This window comes from Sturnira hondurensis, unplaced genomic scaffold, assembly GCF_014824575.4.
Source record: "Sturnira hondurensis isolate 20B ecotype Veracruz unplaced genomic scaffold, ASM1482457v3 Scaffold0015509, whole genome shotgun sequence".
Taxonomy (NCBI): Eukaryota; Metazoa; Chordata; class Mammalia; order Chiroptera; family Phyllostomidae; genus Sturnira; species Sturnira hondurensis.
In genome coordinates, this window is record NW_028088140.1 from 2638371 (window position 1) to 2645627 (window position 7257).

The 7257-nt window shown below is 39.3% G+C and overlaps 1 non-coding gene across 1 annotated transcript; it reads right to left on the reverse strand.

The window, feature by feature from the left end:
- Positions 1–6756: 6756 nt before the first annotated feature.
- On the reverse strand, positions 6757–6860 carry LOC119000041 (U6 spliceosomal RNA). The gene has a single exon (XR_005069232.1). It is a non-coding gene; the product is annotated as a U6 spliceosomal RNA (small nuclear RNA).
- Positions 6861–7257: the final 397 nt, after the last annotated feature.

A 7257-nucleotide genomic window follows, 5' to 3' on the forward strand; every position in this document is an offset into this window, starting at 1 on the left:
GTATATTATATAAATGAATTTGATGAGGTATTCATGAATTATGGGCTGTGAGATGAATTTTTGGGTAACTAGGGGGCTCTACTACTATGCTGGTTGACTGATTATACACATATATATGCACAGAAGTAATATATTTAATACACACACGACTGTTTTAATAATGACATGGAGTTTAGAAAAAGAATTGCACAAATACTATAAGAAGCCTCATCCATGTTCTTTTTCACTAAATTCCTCTTCAAACCAGAAATGCTAAATGGCTAAGAATTAGTGACTATGAGGTTTTCCCAGCTTTTTGCTTCCTCTGGCTCTTGTTGGAAGTGCTAATAAACTGACAGCTCACAAGAAATCCAGCACGCAATAGTCACTCAAATTTTTACTGAATGCAAAATGAAACCCCCCAAATCAGGGCACAGAGGACACCAGGTAGGAAGGGGCTGAGCGTATCCTGCTCATTTATACACTGCATAATCACAGAGAAGCTGAGGATGATTCATCTGGGAGACCTATTTAAGGAAGGAAGTGAAAGTCAGAGGCTAAAAAATGACCCATAATCAGGTGCTGACAGTTGTGTGTTGAAAGGTCTATGTAAAGCCAAACTTTCCAACCACAAAAAGGGACCTGCTCTGTTTAAGATTTTGGAGTGAAGAAATTAAGGGGAAAGCTGAGCTGAGATGAAAGGTCAAGAAATAGTTTTAACTTTCATGCTTGACACAGAGAAATTAAAGAAATCTACTGAATAAATTGAACAAATAAATGTCCAATCATGCATTTAATTTAAATCCCCATGATTATGTGTAGAATTTGTAAGAAGACCTCAAAGTTTATTTTTGATATGAGGTAGGCCGTCTCGTATGCCCCAAAGTGAAATGCCCCATGAAATTGTGCACAGGTGACTCAAGGCTTTGGGGGCAGAATGCTCAGACGGTCTTCGGTGGATGCTCCCTGCTGCTTGTTTGTAAGTTAATATATGCATTTATTCACTCATTCATTTCATCTTTTTTTTAATTCAACATATAGTTAGTACTTACTCCATCCTGGGCATTCTGTTAGGTTTCAGGGATACAAAAATGTGTCTCCCTCTGTTAAGGAATTTGCAGTATGGCTTGTGAGACAAGAAAAGTGATTTGAACTGTACAATGCTGTAAGTGCTGTGACAGAAATAAGCCCAGAATGCAAATTCAGATAGGGGGAGTCTAAGATAGCTTTCAGTACCTATAAATGCATGAGCTGAGCTTGGGATGAGAACTGGTTTAACCCCATGAAGGACAGGAACTAGAGCCTGGTTGCTAAATGCATAGATTCTACAGCCAGGCTGTCTGGGATCAAGTTTTGGATTTGCCAGAAACAATACATGACTCTAGGTAAGTCCCTCACTTTCTCCATGAGGGTGATAATACCTACCACTTACCCATCCCAGCATTGTAAGGATGAATATGCGAGTTCATATTTCCAGAGAATTGAGAGTAGTATCAGTCTCACGTAATGATTACATGTGTTACAAATAAAGAGATTGAGAGGTGAGTGTCCTAGGTAGCAGGCATAGCTGTTGTAGTGACCTGAAATGGCATGGATACTGCCTTTAGGAAAGAGTTAAGAATAGAAGGTAGGGTCCATATAAGAGGAGGGTGAAAGATCAGGTTGAAAGGTATGAAGGCTCTGTTAAACAGTGAATATTATCCTAGCTACCATAAAGAGCCAAAGAACTGATAAGATCAGATTCATATTTTAAACAGTTCATTCTGAAAATGCTGTGGAGAGTGGATTGTAGGGTTGCAGGCAATTCTGGAGTCAAGGAGACAAATTAAAACAGTGTTTTCCCAAATTTTCCAGTAATAAGAATCACCTGTGGGTGTTTTTAAATATACAAATTCCCAGGCTTATTCCTGAGAAATTCTAACTGAGAAGCTTGGGAAAGGTCCAGTAATTTATGTTTTTAAAAAGCATGAAACAGCCCTGGCTTGTGTGGTTCAGTCAGTTGGAGCATCGTTCTGTGAACTGAATGAAGGGTAGCGGGTTGAATTCCTGATCAGAGCATGAGCCTGGTTTGCTGCTTTTGTCCCAGTCAGGGTACATGAGAGAGGCAATCGATCGATGTTACTCTCTCACATTGGTGTTTCTCTCCCTCTCTCTCTCTCTCCCTTCCTTCCTCTCTCTCCAAAATCAATAAGCATGTCCTCGGATGAGGACAAAAAAGAAAAAAGCATGAAAACATCTGCTTCCTGTCTTCAGATGACTCCTGTCTTTAGAGCGATTTTGCAAGGTGGTGGCTGTAAGCATTGAGGTGAGAAATAATGAGGGCATAAACCAACATCATAGAAACAATGTGGTTGGAGGTTAGGGGACAGATTTCAAAAGCAAGAAGCAACAGGACTTGGTGAACAATAGAATGGAACCAAGGATGGCACTCAGATTTTTTGGCTTGCATGATGGGCAGAATTTGAAAGAAAAGTAAGTCTAGCAGTAAGGTTAATGAGTTTAGATTTGCTCGAGTTGAGTTTGGAGGGTCAATGAGAGGAACATCTAGTCAGAGGTTGCTTTATACATCCTGGAAGTACAGGGAAGACATTTGGGCTGGAGATATGAAAGTGGAAGCCATCAGCACACAGAGAGTAACTGAAGATTGGCAAACACTAACATTTAGTTGGTGGGGAAGGGAACAAAATCTTTCCTTATTTGTTCATTCATTTATGCATTCGATCTTTCATTCAACAAACCAGTTTTAAGTGCATGTTCTCTGCCATGCATCATGTTGCACACTTTTTCCATAAAGGCGACTGTGAAAAAGTAGCTAGGAAGGATATAAGGCAAAGAGTGGTGTCACTGAAGGCAAGTGTGAATATTGTGTCAAGTGATGTCAAGACACCAAGTGGAAATAACAAGTGAAATGGGTTCTCTGGATTTAGGCAAAACAAGGTTATTGATAATTTAGGAGAGAATAGATTCTGCTGAGTGATGGGTAAGGAAACTGAATATGAAACACAGCCTCAGTCATGAATGGGCAGTGAAGAAGTGATGGTAATGAGGATGAAGGGAGATAAATATAGTAGACTATAAAAATGGTTGGCAAGATATTCTCCTACCTGTATGCATGCCCCTTTGCAGTGTTTCTTCATAGTTACTCCAATCAAGAGGCTGAATCTGTGTCTTTACTCTTTAATTTGGGCTTGGTCATAGGAGTTGCTATGACAAATGGGGCATTAGCAAATGTGGTGGAAACAGAAACTTGAAAAGACTTTGTGGATTGGGGCTTGCCTCTCTTGCTGTTCTTGGGAACACTTGTGATTGCCACCAGGTAAAAATAAACCTGGATTAATTTTCTGGAGACTTGTAGCCAATCATCTTTGTCACTCCACTGGAAGCCATCATCCACTAACAGCAAGCAACAGCCACCAGACATTGAATAAGATACTGAAGCAGCCCATGGCCAACCAACCCACTGACTTTGGCTGTAGAGTGAGCCTAGCCAATCCAAAACTATTCAGCAAAGACCAGCCTAAGACACTGACTCACATAAAAGTGACTGCTGTTTCGAGCCACTCAGTTTCCAGGATAGCTTCTTACAGAGTAAAAACTAATTGGTAGAATAAGATGTTGCCTGAGTGTCAAAGATTTCAAGTATCTAAATTATCCTGGGGTTTGACATTTCTCTGAGCTGGTCAGAAAAGCTTTGGTTGTTCTTAGTCTATTTTCTCTTCCTAACACACTGTCCCAGGCAGACACAATAAAAGCAGTATTTAGGAGTGGAATGGCTAAGTCACATGGTATAATTGATTTATGCTACAATATGGATGAATCTTAAAATAACTATGCTGAGTGAAAAAAGCCAGACCAAAAAGAAGTACATACTATATATTTCATTTATATAAAATTCTCGAAAATGTACACTCATCTATAATGATGAAAAGTGGATCAGTGATTGCCTGGGGATGGCATGGAGGAGGGAGGGATGGATTCCAAAGAGTCATGGAGAAACTTTTAGGGATCATAGATATATTCATTTTCTTGCTTGCGATGCTGGATTTATGAGTGTATACTATATATTGAGTAATGTGTCAAAACTCATAACATTGTACAGTTTAGAGATGTGCAATTTAATGTATATCATTTACACACCAGGAAAGCTGTTAAAGAGAAAAAGAAGCATAAATAAATCCTTCCAATTTTGCTTCCTATTCATAAGTGTGGTAGCAGAATAATGTCTCTCTCCCAAAGGTGTTCATGTCTTTGTCTCCCAACCTGGAGATGTGAGTAAGTGGACACGTGTAGAACTGTGAATATTTTGCTTTACATGGCAAAGGAACTTTACAGGTATAACATGAGGAAATTATACTTAATTAATTGCATGGGTCCAGATTTTAACATGAGGAAATTATCCTTAATTAATTGCATGGGTCCAGTCTAATCACAGGAGCCTTTAAAGAGGGGAGAAAACTTTCCTGGTTGGGTCAGAGAGATGTAATAGAAGAGCAGAGCCCTGGCGAGGTGGCTCAGTTGGTTGGCGTGCTGGTTGAACCCATACGGCAAACGATCATGGGTTTGATTCCCCATCAGGGTACATACTTAGGTTGTGGGTTCAATCCCCAGCTGAAGCATAAAACCAATCAAGTTTCTCTCTCCCTTCCTCTGTCTCTAAAATCAATAATCATATCCTTGAGTAAGGATTAAAAAAGAACAACAGAAGAGCAGAGATTTGAAAACGTCCACCTGCTATTTCTGGTTTTGAAGCCAAAGAAAGGAGACCATCAACCAAGGAATGTGGTGACCTCTCGAAGCTGGGAATGGGCCTCAGTTGATAGAAAGCAAGAAGACAAAGACTTTAGTCCTATCATCACAAAATGCAGGCAATCCAAATGAGCAAATGGATTCACCCTTAAAATCTCCAGAAGGAAATGCAGCCAGCAGACACCTTGAGTTTACTCATGCTTCACTATTGATCTACTAAACTATAAAATACTTAGTTTGTGTTGTTTCATGCCACAAAATTTGTGGTAATTTGTTATAGCAGTAATAGGAAGTGATTATGTAAATTTTTCATGGGCAGAACATTGAATTTGTGGGTTACAGCAGCTGTTTTAATTCCCTATTTCCCAGTCATAAATCACAAATAATGAGGAGTTGATTGTATTTTGCACCCCTTTGCTGCCTGTTTCCATTTTAGTAACTTGCTCAGCTTTTAAAAGGCTGCTCTCACCACTCAGGTGTGCTTCCATAGGCCGCTTGCGGGAACTCAGTTCTTTGAATTTCTCAGGCTGAAACACACACTGGTGAAATTTTTCACCAGCGATAGAAGTATTCTCTCATTAAAAAAAAAAAGAAATATTCTCTCATTAAACACTGACCCCATCAAGCATCACTATTGTAAACAATTTATTTTACTTTATTATTTTATCTTATGTTATCTTATCTTATTTTTGTCTCTGTGTCTGTATGTATGACCAGAATTTGAAAGCCAACAGATTCTAAGGGAAGGTACTGTATACTTTGTCACCCATTATCTCTTCAGTTTTTGAAGACTAGAAGACAGTTTCGAGGATAGCTTCTGATTTCGAGGATAGCTTCTGCCTGATTCAAATACTGGCTCTACTCTCTTATAAGTTACTTACACATCTGCCCCTTAGTTTTCTCATCTGTAAAATGGGGACAGTAGTGGTATACTGAAAGTAAGGATTTAAGTAGTCTACCCATATAAAACACTTTCACAATGCCTGGTGCATGTAAGCACCCAGTGAGTGCTGGGTTGTTAATGATGATGTTGTCTCTGCTATCAGAAAAACTTTTATCACAATAATGAATTCCTATGTCCTAACTTCATATGTCCTAGCAAAAAAGAGCTCTTTTTGCCTTTCTTGTGTGCTTGTACTTCTAGAAAGATACAGATCACTCCTGTGGCTTTCTTGCCCTAAAAGTTCCTGTTTCTTCTGAGGCAGAAGCAGGAAGAGAAAGAGCACATAGGGGCATTTGCTGAACACAGCAGAATTCTGTCCAACGACTCTTTTCCCCCAGTTAGGGGGCGAGTTGCTAGAGCAGGGCTTATTCTTTTGACTTTGCCCATCTTTGCAGCTTTTCCCAAATGGCCTGGGTCTCCGCACCAAGACTTTTCTCGTCAGTGCATGATGAGGAGTCAAATGATTCCTGAAGTTTTGTTGTCTCTGAAAATAAAACCGAACATTCCAACCAAACCATTTACAATTTTATTCCATATCAGCTTTCTTGTGTGGCATTTATTTGAGGAAAGGCCCTCTTACATATGACAAACTTGGTTTTAGAAAATTGAATCAGACAGATTAATATGATCTGATTTAGGAGAAGGAAAAGATACACTATGTGATAAAAGAGTTATTTTAAATGAACTTATTTTCATGGCTCTGAGTGCCCGGAGGAAGAAAACATATGGATGGTATTGCTAATTTAGTAACATATTTGCTTCAGGCTTTACATGCAGTGTACTAGACTAGGCAGCCAACTCCTTGGTCTTTACTTTTTTTTTTCAATTTAATAATTTTTATTGTATTTTTATTACCATTTAGTCCCCTATACCACTCCCCACTCACAATCACCACCCTGTTGTCTATGTCATTGAGTCCTTTTCTCCTTTTTGCTCAATCCCGCCACCCCCTAACCAACCCCCATAAGCTGTCATCCTGTTTTCTATCTATGAGTCTGTCTCTATTTTGCTCGTTAGTTCAGTCTGTTCATCAAATTCCACATATGAGTGAAATCATACGGTACTTGTCTTTCTCTGGCTGGCTTATTAAAAATATGGAACACTTCATGCATTTGTGTGTCATCCTTGCCCAGAGGCCATGCTAAGCTCTGTGTCATCCCAATTTTAGTATATGTGATGCCGCAGCAAGCACTGGTCTTCACTTTTGAATGGAGGGCTGCAAGAGAAGCTGTCTGACATACGAAACAGTCAACTGAAAATAAAGTAGCATGATTAATGCAGGCAATTTTCTTCACTGTGGTTACAAGATGGCTGGGGCTTCTAAATTTACACACTGTACATTGAAGTGGAAGTGGATGCCAGATCTAAGAGCTCTGTGTGGGCAGCCTCGACAGTGGGTATTTCAATTTGACAGTTTTGTTAGTTGCCATAGTAATTGTTACAATCATGTGGTTTGTGTGGTTTTTGTTATACTGAACACCTATTAGAAGAAGCACCTAGCAAGCCTTAGCATTTTACTTCATTGTTTTCTTCTGCATTCTCTTAGAGAAAAACAATAATGTGTGGTCAGATTTTAAGTTGAATTAAAA